The 22,465-nt window shown below is 33.6% G+C and overlaps 1 protein-coding gene and 1 long non-coding RNA gene across 2 annotated transcripts in view; both read right to left on the bottom strand.

The window, feature by feature from the left end:
- LOC127731837 (uncharacterized) overlaps positions 1–22,465 on the bottom strand; it is a 395,646-nt gene that overhangs the window by 139,108 nt on the left and 234,073 nt on the right. The window lies entirely within an intron of this gene.
- LOC127731856 (uncharacterized) overlaps positions 1–22,465 on the bottom strand; it is a 124,659-nt gene that overhangs the window by 23,386 nt on the left and 78,808 nt on the right. The window lies entirely within an intron of this gene.

Below are 22,465 nucleotides of genomic sequence, written 5' to 3'. Positions count from 1 at the left end.
TCGTAACCAGGAAATTCACAAAGGGGGTAAACTGCCACTACGGCGACGGTCTACGGTAATCGATACAAAAACATGCACGATGGTAATTTCCAGACACAATAGTTCCGGTTCAAATAAAATATTGACGTTGATAACTTGATAGTGTTTAATGTTTTTTAAGCGGGTCGGTTTCTTTAGCCCATGGCAACTGGTATGGTAGAAAGGTATACGTCTTCAGTTATCAAGATTTAAATCTTATTTCATTGAACCTTATTTTTGGAGAAACCTTTCGCTGTGCACAAACATTTAGATCTGACTTGTTGTAATATGTTTCACACTACCTTCTGCTATTCTATGTATACTATATAGAGTTTATATGTTGTATGCCTATAGTTGTTATGACTTTGACAAATAAAGATTAAAGTATGTGTAATCAACGCTATAAAGATCTCTGTGTTATAACCCTCGGACATAGTGCACGCTAACTAAACAGTATAATTGCAAATTGTGCAGAGTCTTCTGAACTGAGAAAACCCAAAGGGTTGACTGCGGACAGTGTTTATTCTTTACTTTGCTTTAGTCGGCTTAGAATTTTGTTCGATGCATACTTTGAATTTATGGCCATAAAAAAAACTCACTTTGTACACATACCAGCCGTAATTTATGTGGAGGAAATGTAGGCAGTTGCCTCCCATTGCGGGCCAACCCCAAAAAATGAAATAGAAGAAACAATTCATACCAATAAGACAAAAACCAATATATCATTTAATAGTTCTTGTCTTTACACCGGACACTCGTCCTGACAGTCACACCGTAGACCATATATCGTACCCATAACCTCTTAAACATGTTAAGTCGAAACCTAAATGTTATTCAGCATACTTCTAGAAAACTGTCATGATGAAATCGTCTTGATAATTCACACAAATCTCCTGTCATATGACATTTCAGTATAACAAAAATTGAAAAAGACAAACAACCTTCCATTAAACCATGACAACATGGAATAAAAATTGAGCAACATCAATTAAAGTGAAAACCGTTGATAAATTCATATTCTCATTAGTGACACACGTATCATGAAAATATCCGGTGATAAGTTATATTCGGTGGGAGTCAGTAAGTACCCTGACTATGACAAATAGAACCCGTGGTCAAGAACATATCCGTGGTCAAGAACATATTCGTGGTCAAAAACATACCCATGGCCATGAACATAGCTTTAGTCAAGAACATACCCTTAGTCAAGATCATACCTGTGGCCGATGACATACCCGTAGTCAAGAACATACCTGTGGCGGATGACATACCCGTAGTCAAAAACATACCTGTGGCCGATGACAGACCCGTAGTCAAGCACATATCTGTGGCCGATGACATACCCGTAGTCAAGCACATACCTGTGGCCGATGACATACCCGTAGTCAAGAACATACCTGTGGCCGATGACATACCCGTAGTCAAGAACATACCTGTGGCAGAAGACATACCCGTAGTCAAGAACATACCTGTTGCCGATGACATACCCGTAGTCAAGAACATACCTGTGGCAGATGACATACCCGTAGTCAAGAACATACCTGTGGCAGATGACATACCCGTAGTTCAGAACATACCTGTGGCAGACGACATACCCGTAGCTAAGAATATACCCGTGATCAAGAACATATCCATGGTCATGAACATACCGTTAGTCAAGAACATACCCGTGTTCAAGAACATATACCAGTGATTATGAACATACCCGTGATCAAGAACTTATATTTAGTCAAGAACATACCCGTGATCAAAAACATACCCGTGATCAAGAACATATCGATGGTCAAAAACATACCTTTAGTCAAGAACATACCCGTGGTCAAGAACATATACCAGTGATCATGAACATACCCGCAGTCAAGAACATACCCATAGCTAAAATATACCCATCTCCTAATTTTTATATCAAGAACATACCTGTGGCCGATGACATTCCCGTAGTCAAGAATATACGCATGATAAAGATCATACCATTGTCATTAACATACCTTCAGTGACGAACAAACCCGTGATCATGAACATAGCCGTGATCAAGAACAAACCCGTGATCATGAACATACCCGTGATCATGAACATACCCGTGATCATGAACATACCCGTGATCATGAACATACCCATGATCAAGAACATACCCATGATCATGAACATACCCACAGTCAAGAATATCCCCTTGTTAAAACATTCCCATGGTGAAGAACATACCCATGTTCAAATACATACCTGTCGTCAAAAACATTCCTGTAGCAAAGAACGTATGAGTAATCAAAACATACAGTAGTCAAGATTAAACACGTAGTCCAAAATATATCAATGGGCAAGAATATTCCCATAGTCAAGAACATACACGTATTTGAAAAATTTCTCGTCGTCAAGAACACACCCGTTGTAAGTCAAGAACATTCCCTTGGCCAAGGACGTATCCATGAACAAGAACATACCCGTTGTAAGTCAAGAACATTCCCTTGGTCAAGGACGTATCCGTGAACAAGAATCTACCTAAAGTCAATAACATACCCATAGTCAAGAACATACCTATAGTCAAGAACATACCCGTAGTCAAGAACATACACATAGTCAAGAACATACCCATAGTCAAGAACATACCCGTAGTCAAGAACATACCCATAGTCAAGAACATACCTATAGTCAAGAACACACCCATAGTCAAGAACATACCCATAGTCAAGAACATACCCACAGTCAAGAACATACCCATAGTCAAGAACATACCCATTGTCAAGTCATACCCGTGGTCAAGAACATACCCATAGTCAAGACATACCCGTAGTCAAGAACATACCTACAGTCAAGAACATAACCGTAGTCAAGAATATACCTATAGTCAAGAACATACCCATAGTCAAGAACATACCTATAGTCAAGAACATAACCGTAGTCAAGAACATACCTATAGTCAAGAACATACATATAGTCAAGAACATACCCATAGTCAAGAACATACCCGTAGTCAAGAACATACCCGTAGTCAAGAACATACCCATAGTCAAGAACATACATATAGTCAAGAACATACCCGTAGTCAAGAACATACCCATAGTCAAGAACATAACCGTAGTCAAGAACATACCTATAGTCAAGAACATACATATAGTCAAGAACATACCCATAGTCAAGAACATACCCGTAGTCAAAAACATACCCGTAGTCAAGAACATACCCGTAGTCAAGAACATACATATAGTCAAGAACATACCCATAGTCAAGAACATACCCGTAGTCAAGAACATACCCGTAGTCAAGAACATACCCATAGTCAAGAACATACCCATAGCCAAGAACATACCCATTGTTGGTCATTCGACACATATTTTCAATAATGATCAAATAGTTACGTAGTTAACATTGATAAAATACGTAGATATTTCACAATGAAAATGCTTCATTTGTTGAACATTCAAACTGTATAAGTTAACGACATACTAATGTATTTGTAGACTACAGCATTAGATCCTATAAAAGAATACGATATCGATCTAAAATTAATAAAACTTCAAAAAACCACCTCTTCCTCCAAACCTACAACCCCTCTCTCTGTGCTATCACCTCTTCCCCGACCTATCATCACGTGCTCCGTTCCGAACTACGAACTTCCTCCCCGACGTACTATCACCTTCTGGAAACTATCTCCCCCCTTTTTCGTGAAACAAGGAAACACTGTAAAACAGATGTGGTTATTGAGATTTACAAATATATTTAGGTCTTTTTATTTATTCTTTATTATACACTTAACGTGATCTAAAATGAAACAACTATAATGCCAGAAATGAAAAAAAACAAGCATTTCTGGATTGCAGTGTTCCTTATTTCACGGAAAGGGGGTTGATCGTTTAGGGAGGATAGGTTGTAGTTCTTAAAGGAATGATAGGTTGGAGGGAGAATGGTATAAGGTATGTTAGGTCGGGGAGAGGGCTGGTAGGTCTTTTTATGAAAGTGAATTTGAAAATTTGTTTATATCAACATTTGTTTTATTTGTCTTTACAGTAAATGCACGATTTTCAACCAATAATTGCTTAATTGGCTTAATAAACATTGAACCTGGGTCCTTATAAAATTTCAATTACGCACGACATCCTCAAAGTTAGTTATCCACATTTCCGATAAATGCAAAGGCTTGACTGATGACAAGGAAAATAATTCAATGCAATTGTTTGTGAACACCAATTGTCCAATTTTAATCATGGAAGAAAACTTTTGATTTTAAGCTTTGACGTTGGCACACTGTAATCAGTGAGACGCCTGGTGTATAATTGCCAATGAGACCCTTCTCCATCAGACACCACATGACGCTGGCACACTGTGATCAGTGAGACGCGTGGTGTTGTATGATTGCCAATGAGACCCTTCTCCACCAGACACCACATGACGTTGACACACTGTGATCAGTGAGACGCCTGGTGTTGTGTGATTGCCAATGAGACCCTTCTCCACCAGACACCACATGACGTTGGCACACTGTGATCAGTGAGACGCCTGGTGTTGTATGATTGCCAATGAGACCCTTCTCCACCAGACACCACATGACGCTGGCACACTGTGATCAGTGAGACGCCTGGTGTTGTATGATTGCAAATGAGACCCTTCTCCACCAGACACCACATGACGTTGACACGCTGTGATCAGTGAGACGCCTGGTGTTGTATGATTGCCAATGAGACCCTTCTCCACCAGACACCACATGACGTTGGCACACTGTGATCAGTGAGACGCCTGGTGTTTTATGATTTCCAATGAGACCCTTCTCCACCAGACACCACATGACGTTGGCACACTGTAATCAGTGAGACGCCTGGTGTTGTATGATTGCCAATGAGACCCTTCCCCACCAGACACCACATGACGTTGACACACTGTAATCAGTGAGACGCCTGGTGTTGTATGATAACCAATGAGACCCGTCTCCACCAGACACCACATGACGTTGATACACTGTGATCAGTGAGACGCCTGGTGTAGTATGATTGCCAATGAAACAACTCTCCACCAGAGACCAACTGACGTAGACACGCTGTGATCAGTGAGACGCTTAGTGCGGTATGATTGCCAATGAGACAGCTCTCATGACGCAGAACGCAGAAGTTAACAACTATAGATCACAGTACGACCTATAGTTAGTTTGGTAATTTACAATATGTATGTAAACCAAATTACAAAACGTATACCCATTATTTAAAAAAAAAAGCAAATATAACAAAAATACCGAACTCCAAGGGAAATTCAAAACGGAAAGTCCTTTATAAAATGGCAAACCAAAAGCTCAAACACATCATTTTTAGAAAACAGATCCTTCTCTACATGTGTCACTCGACATGTTGCACATGTAAGTACAAACCCGGTTATATTTCTTGTTCGGTAGGTCAAATGTTTGATGTTATCAATACACATACTATTCAAATTTGGAGCTTACATTTGATAGACTTGGACTGTCGTATTGTTAATCATGAAAGATCGAAATTATAATAGAGAAAAATATTTGAAAATGGCGAGATGATGTAGGAAAGTCAAACGACGAATTTGACCATTTTGATCGTGATAAACATATTTTGTTATTTTTGTTTGATAAATCTGATACTTTAAAATTTCTTGAAAAAAAAACTTTGCTCGTCATGATAGCTCAGTTAGTCGTCTTCAAAATTCTAAAGCAATCATCTTTTTACTTTTCACACTACAACTACTCTCTATTAATTTTCGTTATATGTTTAGCGGCGTAAACGTAAAGCCATAATTAACAAACATTAAAGCTTTTATACGCTAAGGCTACTGAACACTAATTCTGATCTGTACATTTTCGTTTAATTTGACAACAAAAACCAAGAAACATAGAAGAAACGAAAGAGGGCAAATTAAAAAAGCTAACGTACATTTTGTATTTGAAAATAATGTTATTCAAAACGGAAAAATAAAAAAAAAAACATTTCACATTTTTTCACTCGATTAAAATCCATGTACAGTGCGGGTGATTGATTGCTTTGTTGGTGTTTGTTGTACGTCCAGAAAAGAGGGATTATTGGATATGGACAGGAATGTTGGCTTGCAGCAAGTCACCTATATGTATCAAAAAAGAAAACTAAATAAAATGCTTGAACATATTTTCAAATATACTATTTTTGTCTATTACTGCATAGACTACAGCTTTTGTCTGGCTATACACCGGTGGATTCAGAGAAAGGATGGAAAACACTCGTCTCTTTTCTTTGATGTTTGAGTAAAAGAGGATCAGGTGACTGATTTAAATTGCCGAAGTAAAAATTTTGCAGTGCCTACATGTATCAAAAAAGAAAACTAAACAAAATGTTTGAACAGATTTTAAAATATACTATTTACATTGTAGATCGGAAAGGTAAAGAGAAAAAATGCACTAAGCGTAAATATTGAAAAGAAAATTAAAGTTAATAAATTTGGTGCGTCTGAAGCGCCTTTCTTGATTTACCTTCATCAAGAATGCCCAATCCCTTAAAACTGAAGACCAATGATTCGTGATCAAGCAAACCTGAACTTTAAAATACATTGTATTTCTTAATTGGAGTTGTAAAATCGGGGTATAGAATGAGATAAAAGAAAAGTATAACAAAATAACGAACTCCAAGGCAAATTCAAAATGGGGAAATCCATTAAAACGGACAAAATAAAACGCTATCAATCAACGAAACAAGTGAATAACAACTGCCATATTCCTGACTTGATACAGGCATTTTTCGAAGACAATAATGGGTTAAACCTGGTTTCATAGCTAGCTAAACCACACACTTGTATGACATTTGTCTATAGTTCCGTTGGTCTTATATTGACAAAATTGGGTGAGCAACCCAAATAGACATAATAGGTTAGTGTGACAATAATTTTGATCCAGTATCATAAATGTGTAAACATACATCACAGACATACCACACAACTGACTAAAAAATTCAAACAAACATACAAATTAATCTAGCAATAGAATAGAGAATTGAAACGAGGCATGTATCAAACAGACAACAACATCACCAAAGAGCAGAACTCAGCCGAAGGCCAACAATCATTCTTCAACGCAGCAAAAAAAAACCGCTCCGAGCGGCGGTCTTCAGCTTGCGTTTGCACCTACACAATAATCTATACTAGTTCAGCAAATGGACACCACACTCAACTCCGAAACATACAAATTTAAAAAAAAACATAAGACTTACAAAGGCTAGAGGTTTCTTATTTGGGAGAGGTGCAAAAATGCGGTGGGGTTAAACATGTTTTGTGAGATCTCAACCCCCCTCTAATACCTATAGCCAATGTAGAATAAACAAATACACAGAAATACGCACAGTAAAACTCAGCTTAAAAGAAGTCCGAGTTCGATATTAGAACAGGTAACAAACAATACTTAGCAAAATGACAAAGATCAGAATAAACAAAGGATCACAGGCAGTAACGACATGCCATCTCCAGTCCTCAATTTAACTGATATATAAAGGTAAAAGCATATTGAAAAGTACATGTCAATAAAAATTCAATACACTTTATCGCTATTTACTCCAATCGGGATAAGTTCTGAAATTACACAACTTTTACATCCAGTTGAAGCTATCTGGGGCCCTGTTTAAACAATGTACTATGCATAAAACTTTTCAAAGAGAAATGTTTAAACCATCGTAAACACTTCAAAAAAGGGATTTTTATGATTTTAATTTGTGTTTAAAAAAAAGTGCATCATAATCCATCATAGTTTCAAAATGTCCGCTTTCTAAACATTTTCCTTCCCCAGCTCGTTACTGATGACCTTTTTAGTTGCAATGCTTGACCCAAACAGGAAGTTGTCTAACTGACTATTTTTCCGGATTGGACTAAATAGCAATAAGGTGTATGTTTATTGTGAACATATAACGCTGTTATACTAACATTCAACAGACCCATTGAAAAATAGCGAAAGGGTTAAATCTTAAGATATATAGATGTAGACAAAATGACAAAAAAATATTGTTTAAAACATGCTCTCAACAAGCCAACCAAAATAAAATCAAAACATTATAGCAGAATAAGGAGCCAAAAATGATTTACTAAATTAAATGAATCGCACCAGTAACCAGTGAGGTTCGGGTGATAGTCTGAACTCTCCGAGATATTTTTTGTATTAAAGTCGAGATTCAGATTTAAGTTTTAGTATTAAAGTAATAGCGTCATGGCTCAAATAACCCCCTCAGAAACATCCTGGCTACGGGCTTGTTACTGTTCGCTACTTCTCTAAATCAACATTATTGCATACGCGCATGTGGTATGACTTTGTTTGTGAACGTCGTAGATTTGTATTTTGAACAAACTCGGTAGTTTAAATAATTTATAAAACAAATGTAAGATCTTGGTTTCGTATGTGGCCCTTTATTACAATGTACTAGCTTCATGGATCATAGAGATACGACTATGAACCAACATAATATATTTAAAAAACAAACGCATAACAACATTTCTAATTTAGGTTTTGACAGGAAACGACAAATCTTAAAAAATGTAACACACAAAAAACAGGCTTTAAAGAACATACAATTGATAAAAGATTAATCAAATCTCCATGACAAACGGAATAACGGTAATCTGATCTTTAAGAAAATAGATCACGTTCTTCTCTCATCATTAGAAATTACTACTTGTACTTCATCAGTTAAGAATGCAAAATCTGGTAATTAAAAATCATAATCCCATTCAAATGCCTGCTAGAAAGCGGGAGTTTTAAAGCAATTGAAGTGTTTAAAAGAATCAAAATAATAAAATCGTAATTCAAAACACCCAGACCCTGTACCTATATATTTGTCTGAGGAAGTTGTAACTTAAGTTTTATATATTTTATTGATTTATTAACACTACTTTCATGAATCTGTTTCTCACGATTAAGTAAGCATCACTGAATACTTTGTGTTTTAAGTTTTAGTTAAAAGCGAATATTACTTTTCAATTACCTTTACTTATACTTCAAATTATCAATAAAACATGTAAATGTAAAATATAAGTTTTGAGGTGAAGAAAGATATAGAACCTGCTTCAAATACTGATCTGTTAGTAATACATCATATGATTAATTTATGAGTTGGTATTGACTTTAACTTAGCTTTCATTACCAACGAGTACTCTTAGATCGGTATTTTGTGAGTTTTGTCTTTATGTCGGTTCTTTTTTGTGCTTCATGTTGATCTGATGAGTCAACCCATTTCTAACTCATGTTTTTAGTTTGTATTCATGCTGTGCTGTTAATCCACTGTCACAGGTTAGCAAGAAACAAAATACACACTTTGTAGACCATTCCGAGTCCGAGGGGCATCTTTGGTGAAATGCAAGTCCCTGTTACTATCACCAGCTCAGGAGTATGTGCTTAGGTACTGGCAAGCATGATTTACCACATACACTTCTTAAATTATCCTTTTATCAATTTGGAAAAAATTAAGGAACACAGGTTTCAACATTAGGCAATGTTGACCATGGATGTATTTTACTATTATTTCAATGTTTTTCTTTGTCATATAGCTCCTAACGTCTTCGCGTTTTTATGCATCTTGGCCTTGAAAGCTTTGGCTTTAATCGTTCCTGATGAAGGTAAATTAAAAAAAAAAGCGCTTCGGAAGCAACAAATATGTGAAGTGTTTTTTCCTTGACATCATCAAACCAAATGTCAAATAATAAAACTTAGTTGGGGTAAAAAAAGAAAGAAAAACCTCAAGAACGCGTCGATAGATAAAACCACGTTCTTTCATATTTGCTTATGTGCTTTGTCTATATGCCAATTTGTTTTTCTTTGTTGAAATATTTGTTTGTTTTTATAGTGATTAAGATTATAACATAATGTTGACTGCTGTACCCCTATTTTTGACATTTTTACCTATTATGTCTGTTTGTTCTGTCTTCACATTGTTGTCAATATAATAAAATTTCATGCGACTGTCATACAAGTGAGAAGTTTAGCTAAATATAAAACCAGGTTTAATTTATCATTTTCTACATAAGGAAATGCCTGTACCAAGTCAAAAATAAGACAGTAGTTTTTCGTTTGATATGTTTGAGCTTTTGATTTGCCACTTGATGAGGGACTTTCCGTTTTGAATCGTTCTTTAAATTCGGTATTTTTGTTATTTTGCTTTTTACGGCATGCTTGAGGATATTCAGACAAAGTCGAGTTTGGTAAGCATATTACTATTGAGTTCCCAATGGTTGGACAATTAACAGCGAGATATAGATTTATGTTAACACATTTGGAGCATGAAATGAATCTCAGTATCTTGTGCATTTTATTCTTGTTGTATTGTCACTAGTAAATGGAGCTTGACCTCAGTCGATTTTTCTTTTCAGTCTCTAATTTGGATTTGCTACAACAGTCGTTGTTTTCTAAGTTGTATAAATCAATTATATGTGTACAATCAGAACAATCCCATTTGTGTGTAAGTGGGAAATGAAGGTTACAATGAATTTCGGTCAGTTTTTTAGCTCTGCAAAACGGTTCCTCTGATCCTCAGACTTTGTCGAGAATGGTCGTAAAAAATGAAAGATCAGTTATTTCTGAATTATCAGACCCTATTAAGTATATACATGATATAGCCGTCATTTTAAAAGAGATACGACTACTTCGGTCCTGGATTATGGAAAATGTTAACTCGAAGCATATATAAAACCACACTTTTCTATACGTTCAGGACGGTCCCTGGTCCTTGTTGCGATGACAGTTAACACGTTAAAGCGATATTTTTTGTTATCTTACTAGGTGTTGTCTTCCTTTGTTTTTTAATTTTCAATTCTGCTTTGCATCATGTTACTTCTTTCTCTTAACCTTATTTTGCGTGAACCTCCTGAGGGGTTCACGCCTATATATTGGTGAGTTTTGGAAATGTCTATGGGCCATTCGATATCATCGGAATCAAGATTTTCGGAACGTCTCGAAAATTTTCGATCATTTATACAGGTAGTTATCTATGTTTTTGATACGGTCCCTCTATGGATAGGCTACCACGTAACATTGTATATTTCAACAATCAAAGTTCATTTGTAGATTATATAGTAAAACAATAAAGACAAGGTTGCAGTCCAAAATCATTTATATGTTAGAACCTATTTGCCTTTTGACAAAACTTATGTGTTTTTAATAATGCGAATGTTTATTAAATATCAAGTATATTGATAACGCAATTATTGAGTTCATGCTTTGGGACTGTCCGTGTACACGTTGTGTGTGTAGTATTTAATACAGCGTGCTGTTGTGCATTGTGACAATAAACATGGGAATCGCTTATTGATATATAATGTCCCAGAATAAACTGATTATTTCTGAACGTTTATCATTTTATATTGTGTATTTCAATCATAGCATGTAAAAATGTCGGAAAGCTTGAAGAAAATTAAGAAAACGATATTTCTGTTATAAATATTTATCTTAGGTCGTAAACACAGTGTTCGGAAAGCAAAAGGATAATTAAACAAAAAGATTTTTTTGGTAAAAAAAATATCTAATTTCATTAATTTATACTTCCATACCAAGAGACTATTCATTATTAAGTTTAAACTGAGACTGAATTTATTCTAATAGAATATAATTAAAATTGTCATATATATATATATACGTGCATTATGTCTCACAGGTTTGAACAGTCATTAAATTTATGAAAAAAAAAATGATATGCAACGTATGAGCATCAATGAGCAGGGATGCGTACCCTAAGTTAACTAAATATCTAAATTTTAAACGGTCGTGAATGAAGAAATACTTGCATGGTTTCAATTCACAAGGATTTTAAATCATTGCATCTCACAAAAAACTTAATTGATATTTTACAATTATCATAACAAAATTTAATTACTATAGTAATTATTTTATACTGTTCTAGTTTGGATTTATAAGTCTCTTCTTATATTTTGTATAGCAATATATTTATATAGTGGAATGTTAGACTTTAAGAAGAGATTGATTTGATAAATAAAATGTCCATCCGTAAATACTTGACGTTTATGTTTATTGATATCATATTCTAAATTTTCGGAAAAAAAATCATTAACAGGAATGTATGTTAATTATAAAATTTCATTTTGTTTGTTTGTTTGTTTTAATAGTTTAACCTTATAGCATCTACATATTTGCACTATGGTACGATTTCGAAAATTGTATTCATTGTGTTGACCAGCTATCCTAAACGTCTTGGTTCACTCATATTATATATCACCCTGTTCACACGCACACTATCGGTTTGCGTTCACACAAATGCCGGATTAAATGGCAATGAATCCGGAGTCAAAACACTTGAGGTAGGTAATTTGACATCCGAATTCAACTATTAGATTAATATATGTGATGACGCAAATGCGTATTCTTATCCAGAGTATCCGTACGTATGCTTTCTCGTTACTATTTCTTGCGCATAAATACCATGTGCATACATAAATATTAATTCCACTCGTGAATGTGAATTTTCGATTTTCTTATCTTAATTCAGGACACGGCAGGAAGAGCTTGACATGTGACTTTCAAGCACGGTCATCATTATTTACGGTGTTCTGACCTCATGCTGTTTCTCTTTCCTTTTCTTTTTTAAGTCACTGTCCTATTATAAACTTTGACATTTTCGAAATGCTAAGGATTTTCTACCCAAGGAATAGATTACTTTAGATGTATTCGGCAAAACCTTTGTTTCGAAATTTTGGGTCCTGCATTCCTTTCAACTTCGTACTTTATTTGGCCTTTTTAATTTTTTTATTCCAGCGTCACTGATGTTTCTTCGGAGACTTGACTCGCGTCTGGCGACAATATTTTAATCCTGGTATCTTTATGTTAAGGTATTCATAAAACTTCTGACAATAAGATATTCTTTAAAACCAAGTTTTCCTGTAGAATATTTGGATTGATTTAAGTAAAATCAGGAAATCCTTAAAATTTGAGATGTTTTATGAGACCAAAATAAGTCTCTATAATTATAAGAGGTCTCAATGAAGCTGGTGTGTTACTCTCAAGAAAGATATACGAAACCTTCTTATAAGTTGCATGCCACAGGGTTTCACTTCACATGGAAATTTATCTATACACATCTACCATGAGTACAGACAGCTTTAATAACGAGTTAAGAATAATTGAAGGCATCCAGGAAACAAAATATGAAGATATGATAGATAAAATAAATGCATCCAGATTATAAAGCAAACTGAGTGCTTAAAATATATTGCGATTGGTTTGTGCAATTTGCATTAGACATCCGGTTTGCCGAAACTGGGATTTGCAATTGGATTATGAAAAATGATGTACACTCCCAAGTAATACTGTAAAAGCAGAAATTTTCGTGGAGGATTTAATTTCGTTTATTTCGTGGAAAGAATATATCCACGAAATTAAAACCCCACGAAAATTTAACATACATATAATATCACTTCCATTTAATGGAAACCACGAAATTAAATCCCCTTGAAATTTTATCTAGAGACAAAACCACGAAATTTTAACCCCACGAAAATTAATGTTTCTACAGTAATTAAAATAGTCGAGCCTTAAAATGTATTTTCAAATAGTAGCTGTATATATACACTTTTCTATTCACAACTATCTAACATTGGTTTCAACTGCCTTGTGCAAGAATCTACACACAATTACACATTTTTAATAAAGGAGTTTTAACATCATCATTATCTTATTCTTTTCACAGTCAATTATTTCAATTCAAAGGCAAACAAAAAATCAGCAACAATTTTTTGGTGACCAGTCAGCGGTCTTGGGTTCACGTATTGCTTTTCATTTTTTTAAAGAAAGCAACTTGTTTTTGTATTATTACATTTTTTTTTCATCGAATGCACTAGAAAAGTTTTATACCGATTTTAGATGACACCAGTTTCTGGAATAACCTTCCTAGTATACACTGGAAACTAATTAGTTTGAAATAGAATACACAAACGGTTTAACGTCATTAAAAAATAAAGAAATCCTATAACGAGCAATCCCCTCGTTTTGGATCAGAGGAATGTGCAGCTTCAGTTTTGGTAAAATAAAAGAATAAAGCTCTCCTTATATAAAAGAAATTCATCAAAACAGTCCTATACATTTTTACTTGAGTTTGTTTGAATCGAATAATTGATATCGAGAAACTCCGAGGCAAGAATCAAAATTGATATGCAAGGAAAATTGATATACAAATTCCATTCAAAATCATTTTACAACTCGTTAATAAAGTGTTTTCTGTTATGTTTAGGACTATTTAATTTAGGATTTGATGAGAACCGGTGTGAAAAATTTTGTTTATATTTTTTTCTTTTCTCACTGTTACGTAAATAATGTAATAATGCGCGCGCAGTACTGAGGAAATTTTTTAATGATATTGATTTCCCCTGACTGCTTAACAAATGCTGTATGAAAATTATTTCCTTGTCTGCAGAAAATTATGTGATTGATAAAAACATGAACATATATAACAGTGGAGTTCATTTTTGTCTGCCATATGAGCGATCCAGACTGGTAGCAGCCTTAAGTTTACGATGCAATTTAATACGAATATATATCACAAGTTATTATAATGATTGAATATTACATATAAACTTAACGTTTCAGTAGCATAGTTACCGCTTTGTTCGTCCGTCCGTCCGTCCGACCGTAAGAATGTTCGAAACAAATGCGTTCTTTCTCAATTAGAATACAAATTCAACCTTTTGACTTAGGGTTAATAAATCAAAGTTTAAGGTCACTGTTAATTAAATTAGAATTCATGTAGAAAACAAAATATTCTCGTATGATAAAGAGTTTCTCTTGTCTGATTTGAATTAAACGTATACGTTGTAAGACATAGGACATGGAAGACGCTTATTGATTTAAAAGGTCAATCGGTAAAAGTTCATTGTATCTGTTACCAAAAATAGTAACTTCTGAAACAAAAAGGAAGTAAAGAAAGAATGCCTCCGTCCTGACAAAGTCATAACGTGGTTTCCAACACAAAGTAATACTCATTACTTTATGTAAGCTATTCTTGTTGGGATTTATCGTCTTAGTGTCGGGGACAATGCTGAGTGTGACGCATGGAACAAATAAGTAGGGTTAAGATTCAAGAATCCCTGAAGGAATTGTGGTCTGTTACAATTCTCTTTTTTTTTTGCAGTTATTATTAAAAATATTCAATCCACTCTAAAAATGACATACATAAACACATGGGTATGATTTGTAGTATCTTAAATCATGACCATATAGTTGATACATTTTAAAATAAATTATCTTTGAGAAATTCCAATTTACATCTACACTTGGTATTTCAAAACTTAATTTGTATTGAGACCGCATGTCTTGTGACATTATCCCTCAGTTGACCGTGATTATATTTGGCATCACAAGAGGGAAAACCAACGGCCTAATTTATAACAAAACAATTAACGAAAAACAAATATTAAAGACAGGAACCAACGACAACCATTGAACTACATGCTCCTGACTTGGGACTGGAACATAAAGAATGTGGATGGTTAAACATGTTTGGGTTTTTTTCGAAAATTAACTTCTTAAAAAAAACATTTACATAGTAAAATTTTCTACGCAGAGTTTCATTAGTTGATTGTCCAAATAAAATGATTTGGAATCATTTGCAGATACCTTTGATTTTGGTTCGGCATTCAGTATTTGATATGATTTTGACTACAACAATCACTACAACTGGTTTTGGAAAGGACTAAATTGTTTTGACGGGTTGTTGTCATTTTAGATGATTTAAAGAACAACTTAACCTGATATACAGAATGGAACTGCAAAAAGATAATGATACACCGACGCTTCTCCTTTTTTTCTAAAAATATAATAAATTAAAAAAAAAAAAAAAAAAAAAAAAAAAACGTTATTGAATCTTATACTCAGGGAAAACGAAGAAAATCTACCGTCATTATACTGGATTCCAAAAATTCACAAAACTTCTTATAAAGGACGATACATAGCTGGATCATCAAGATGTTCGACTAAACATCTTTTTAAAGTGCTGACTACTATTCTTTCTACAGTAAAAGATGGCCTTCAAAAATATTGTGATGAGATATATTCAACCAGTGGTGTCAATCAGATGTGAATCTCAAAAATTCTAAAGATCTACTGCTAAATCTGAGATCACAATCTCTGCAATTTTGCAGCAACATTGAGACCTTTGATTTTTCTACACTTTACACTACTATTCTCCATGCTCAATTGAAAGATCGACTTCACCATCTCATTGATCAGAGCTTTTTCTATAAAAATTGGAATCGTAGATATAAATTTCTTGTTTTGGGTTATAATAATTCTTATTTTTTGAAGAACCACATCGATTCTGTCAGAAAATACAGTGAAGATGATATTATCAAAATTCTGGACTTTTTAATCGACAATATATTTGTTGAGGTTGGAGGATTGATATTTCAACAGACAGTCGCTATTCCAATGGGTACTAATTGTGCACCCCTTCTGGCCGATTTGTTTTTGTACTCGTATAAAGCAGAATTCATTAAGAACCTTCTAAAAGACAAAAAGAAAAAGCACCTTGCAAAATTCTTTAATTTTACTTTCAGATATATTGATGATTTCTTATCACTAAATAACCCATATTTCAGTCAGTACTTGCATTTCATATATCCCAGTGAACTTGAAATTACGGATACTACTGATACTAGAAGGACTGCTTCATACCTTGGTCTTTTCCTCAATATTGACACAGATGGACGACTTCACACTAAAATCTATGACAAACGGGATGATTTCAACTTCCCAATTATCAATTTCCCATTTCTCAGCAGTAACATACCCTCTGCTCCGTCGTATGTTGTTTACACATCTCAATTGATACGTTATGCTCGTGCATGTTCACACTATACGGACTTCATATACAGGAGTGTGCTCCTTACGCAGAAACTGCTCCAACAGAGTAATGAGGAGGACAGATTAAAAATGACACTCCGTAAATTTTATGGACACCATCATGAATTGACTAATCTATACGATGTGTCTGTGTCTAAACTAACTTACGAAATTTTTACCACTTCTTAGATTGTGGTTTACCATCTACGTCGCCTGTCTGCTAAGTACCGAACGTGACATATTCACGAATATGACTGTTTTGCCGAGTGTGAATTCGCATTGCTATACGACGTGTCTCGGTATTTATACATCCAACATTTATTTGAAGTCATTGTATGTGTAAGACGTAAATAGCTCAGATAATCAGGCTTCATCAATATCTGAAATATCTGAAATATGTGTATTGATATTATGACAAAGGTCTGAAGTTTGAAATCGACAAAGTTCAATACAGGACACATTTTATTACAAAACACACAACACGTACTGCACACTGATTTTCCTTTGCACGTGCACACCCAATCTTGAAGGAAGTATAATGACATTTGAACTTCACACAAGACCGGCCAAAACCAAACTCTTTTTTTTCAACTAAACTGTAGAGACGGCCCAATATCCCACGTAAGTCACGAGCCTGTGATTTACTGGCTGTCGTTTGTTGCTGTATGTCATATTTGATTTTGGTTTATTGTTTTGTATAGTGATCAGTCCGTTAATTTTCTCTTGTGAATTGATTTACATTTGTAATGTCCGGGCTTTTAATAGCTGTGTTTGCAATATGGGTACTACTCATTAATGAAGGTCGTACAATGACCGGTATGTGCTTCCGTCTACGTCATTTGATATTTAGTAGAAAGTTGTCTCATTGGTAGTCATGCCACATCTTTTTATCTTAAGATGAGTTTTATGTGCATTTTCATAAATGATGCTTCGGACCTTGCCGGAATCTTTTACAGAAGGCCAATTTTATATGGAGCCTGTTCAAATTGTTATAGACATGTTTATACTTTTCCTTCAGATCAAAAAGTCTTGCTATTAATTTTACGACTAACATCGACTGAATCATTTATATCTGTTGGCGATATCTGGGATAAGTCATTGATTCGACCTAAATCACGACGATGTAATGTTACAACCTATGAGAACATGTGCAGCTGCAAGAATGTTACATCTACTGAATTTAACAGCGTGCACATCTCATGAACTGGAACGTAACGCAGACTATCCTTAACGCTAGAAATCATTTATATTTTAAACCAAAATTCAAATGTGAGTTGTGAGAAATAGTGTATTTAAAGCTTAAATGACATTACCAATAGATATTTAACTGCCTAATACGATGTGATAGTTACCCTGGCCTAGTTATGTATGTTTAATAATTGAATCGCCGTATCAATCCATCATCCTATTTAACAGTCTACACCTTGTGTAATTATAAACATGCTTCTTTGGAAGCACCACATAAATTTGTCCGAGTAATGTCGACATCATAAAGGCAAGTTATTTTATTAACTATTTTTATGCAGACGAAGGAAACCATTAATTTGATTGAAAATTTCTATTTTCCTAAACCCTTTGGGGAAACCCTGCATTACGATCCTTTGGCTGGATGACCATTGGTCAGTTTATACACAATGTATCTTATTACACATTCTTGCTGATCTACAGATCGATATTTTGTAAACAAGATTTTTATTTGGGATTTTATAAATTATTATTCGTTATTTGGACCTTTACACAGTTAAAATGATTGGATATATTTGATGAAGGCTCTAGATTATTTTTATTCATGCATTCGTTCGTGCATAATTCGTTTGAACTGATGAAATATTGATGATGAGTAGGAGCTCTTTCGCCATCTTGAATATATTATGTGTACACAAAAATGTACTTAGAATATGAAAAATATATCGCAAACATTATAGGAACATTATGAAGCAGCGTATTCCGCAACAAAAACGTTTACGATTATTTTTATTTATATTTTCTTATAATCTATAACATGTTCACATGTACTTATGGTTCGAAACTAGTACACAGCTTTATTTCACGTCTTACTCGAGCTTCAACAAACGACTTAAATGTTACAACCCGGTTTAATTTAGCGCAATACAGTGTGAGTTGTAATGACATTGGTGGAGACACAGTGGACAAATTGCAAAACAATGCAGCACGAGATTTAAATACCCACTTTATACAGTTTTAGCTCTTAGTTTTTAGAAATCCAATCCCCTGATGGAGCTACACATATGACAAATTAATGGACTTTTGTACAAGTAACAATCCAAACGGTGGTTTACAGTGGACCCTGTCCCCCTTTTTCAAAATCCTGGATTTGCACCTGGGGTGAAAATACCTGTGTGATGCAAGCTTAAAACCAGATACATTATCATACTATAGTGTTGATTTGACGTGAGTTTTTCAAAGGAATCATAATGTTGTAAATGTTGTTGTTAGTATGGGTTCACGACAACTGGTACCGTTGACAACTCGTACCCAACCAACTCGTACTTTTACCAACTCGTACTTCTACCAATCCTACTTTTACACACTCGTTCCTATTTTTGTAGCATTGTTATGTATCATTTAATTAGGTACATTGTATTATTAACAATGATTAGTGGTAGTTTTGTGTTCTATATATGTAATTGATATTATCCAAGACATGTATGAGGGTCTGGATTGGGTTTACAGAAGAGAGGATGATAATAAACATTTGTTTTGAAAACATTTAAGACTTATCAACAGCTCGTAACCAATCTTTGCTGCAGAAGAGATACACTTATCAGCATTGGGAATTAGAAATACAAATGTATTATAAAAATCTGCGCCTTGCCATACTGTACATTGTACATGTAAATGTATGTTATAGATTTTAAAATATAGAGTAATCATTTTGTTTCAACTAATATACAAGTTATTATGTCCAACGTTTGCATGATCAGAAAATCATACGTGTAATAAAGATAATTATGCAGTTTGCAAATTGTGTCTTATATTTTATATGCATATCATGCATATACTAAGATAAATAAACAATGTACAATAGACACAAGCGCAAGTGACATATTCTTCAGCTACATGTATTTGGTCACAAAAATAGAGACACAATGTTTCAGTTTACATTATAAATAAATGAAAATATAAAATAAAGACCATGTATTTGGCCTATAACAAGTTTAATTCATATACATGTATTTATTTAAATATTTATAAAGTTCATGTATTTGACACAGATCATACTTGTACATATATGTTCACTTAACGAGCATTTGAACCATGCATACATACATTTATACCATGTTTTTGGTAAATGATATTTACATGGATCATGTATTTGGTCATGAAAATTCACAAATTAACCGTGTCATGCATGTAATCGCTTAACAGAATTTGATGTTTAAGACGCATTGTATAAAAGACCCTACAAAAATAGAGAAAGACACAACTATTCAGTTAACATAAATAAATATTATATAAAAAATAAATAGAAATAAAAAAAAAAATTAAAAAAAAACCAATATGAGGCAAGCATGACATTCATGGTTAACATGTATTACAAACATATTTTATGAGCCAATATCCAAATTTAAAATGCACTATCTTAAGACCAAAGACCATGTATTTGATACAATGTATATATCACAAGTTTAGTTCATATGTTTATTTAAATATTTATCAGCAATGTATTTAGAGTCAAACTATGTATTTGGCACAAATCATACTTGTACATACATGTACATATGCAGAACTTTTGAACCATGCATAGATAAATGTATACCATATATTTGGTAAAAAGTATTCACAGTTAAAAGAGATCATGTATATGTAGAATAAGCTACAAATTAACCAGGTACATGTATTTAGTCAATATATTTTGAAGTTAAGATACATGAAGACATTGTATACAAATTTTTCATATTAGTATATGGTCAATAGATATAAGAAGATGTGGTATGAGTGCCAATGAGACAACTCTTCATCTAAGCTAAAATTTATAAAAGTAAACCATTATAGGTCACAGTACGGTCTTCAACACGGAGCCTTGGCTCACACCGAACAGTAAGCTATAAAGGGCCCCAAAAAATTACTAGTGTAAAACCATTCAAACGGGAAAACCAACGGTCTAATCTATATAAAAAACGAGAAACGAGAAACACTTATGAACCAAAGCAACAAACGACAACTACTGAACATCAGATTCCTGACTTAGGACAGGTGCAAACAAATGCAGCGGGTTAAAACGTTTGAATGGTACCAAACCTACACCCTTTTTCCGAAACAATATACATGTATATATTGATCTAGACCATGATTTAAGTATATGCCACAAGTTCAATTCATAGGCATTTTTAAGTTATTACCAGATATATACATGTACAGTCAAACCATCACTACAAAAGTCTAAAAGTCTGAAAAGACCAGTTTTTGTCTTAATTTGCATGAACTTTTACTCGACATTCTCCAAAAGTATGACTTGTGTCTTAATTTTTCTTGACAAATTCTCATTAATATTAAAATTGTATGAAATTTACTTGACATATTCTCGACATTCTGAATATGGTCTTAAAATTTCTTGACAAATTCTTGACATTTGAATACTGTCTTGAAATTTCTCGACATATTCTCGACATTCTTATTTTTTCTCAGTATGGCTTGACATATTCTGAACATTTTGAATCGTGTCTTAAATTTACTTGACAGTTCTGAGTTTTACAAATCATGACCAATATTCATGATATAACTTTAATCTTTATTTCTCTTTATATGATATACTGTTGTTTCAAGTTACATTTCTTTACAACAAAAATAAAAGTTGGGCATGTAAAGTAATTGAAAATTTGGGTATATAAATATTTTTACAAATGCAAATATGGCTATGAAATCTAAAGTATAAAATAATTCAAATGTGGTTGTGTTGATATGAAACAATTTCAATGTGGGTTTTTAAATAATTACAAATTTTGATTCCTAAATCTTATAAATTAAATGATTCAAACTACATACTGTAGACATATTTCATTCTACATTCATGATATTCAATGTTGATATGGTAAATAATTATTATACCAAAATGTTAAATAAATAGCAAATTATGATATACAAATCATTCATTTAACAGAAGAAAAATTTGTGTAATGTCATCTGTTGGAATATATTAAGTATTACACATGGACAGGATGTTCCCCATAAAATTAAGGTATTCCACACCCCAGAGTACACACAACTGTCAAATAGAAGTTATTGCTTTACCTGTAATCAGCCATACAACTTATCAGTTGACCGACCATGCCACTACAATTTAAAAAGTTTGTTGATAGATGAAAATGAAAATCATCATTTTGATGAAAAAAAATTGAATTGAAATGGATTTTCTTCATCAAAATTATGAAGTTAATTATTTTAACATAAAAACAAATTGAATAATTCCCAAAGATTAAAAGAAAATTATTATCTACTCCAGGAATAATAAAAAAAATGTATTTATAATGGGTCCCATCAATGATTTCTATAGAAATGGTTCTCAAACAGACATGCATAATATAGATCTAAACATTTTTTTCTTTTCAGGAAGGAGTTTTTTTTATTATTTGTTAATATTTATATTTGATAAAAAATTTTAAAATTCAACACTCAAATTTGAATAAAAAATGTTTT

This window comes from Mytilus californianus, unplaced genomic scaffold (genome assembly GCF_021869535.1).
Source record: "Mytilus californianus isolate M0D057914Y unplaced genomic scaffold, xbMytCali1.0.p SCAF_21, whole genome shotgun sequence".
NCBI lineage: Eukaryota > Metazoa > Mollusca > Bivalvia > Mytilida > Mytilidae > Mytilus > Mytilus californianus.
This window is presented reverse-complemented; position numbering and strand designations above follow the sequence as displayed.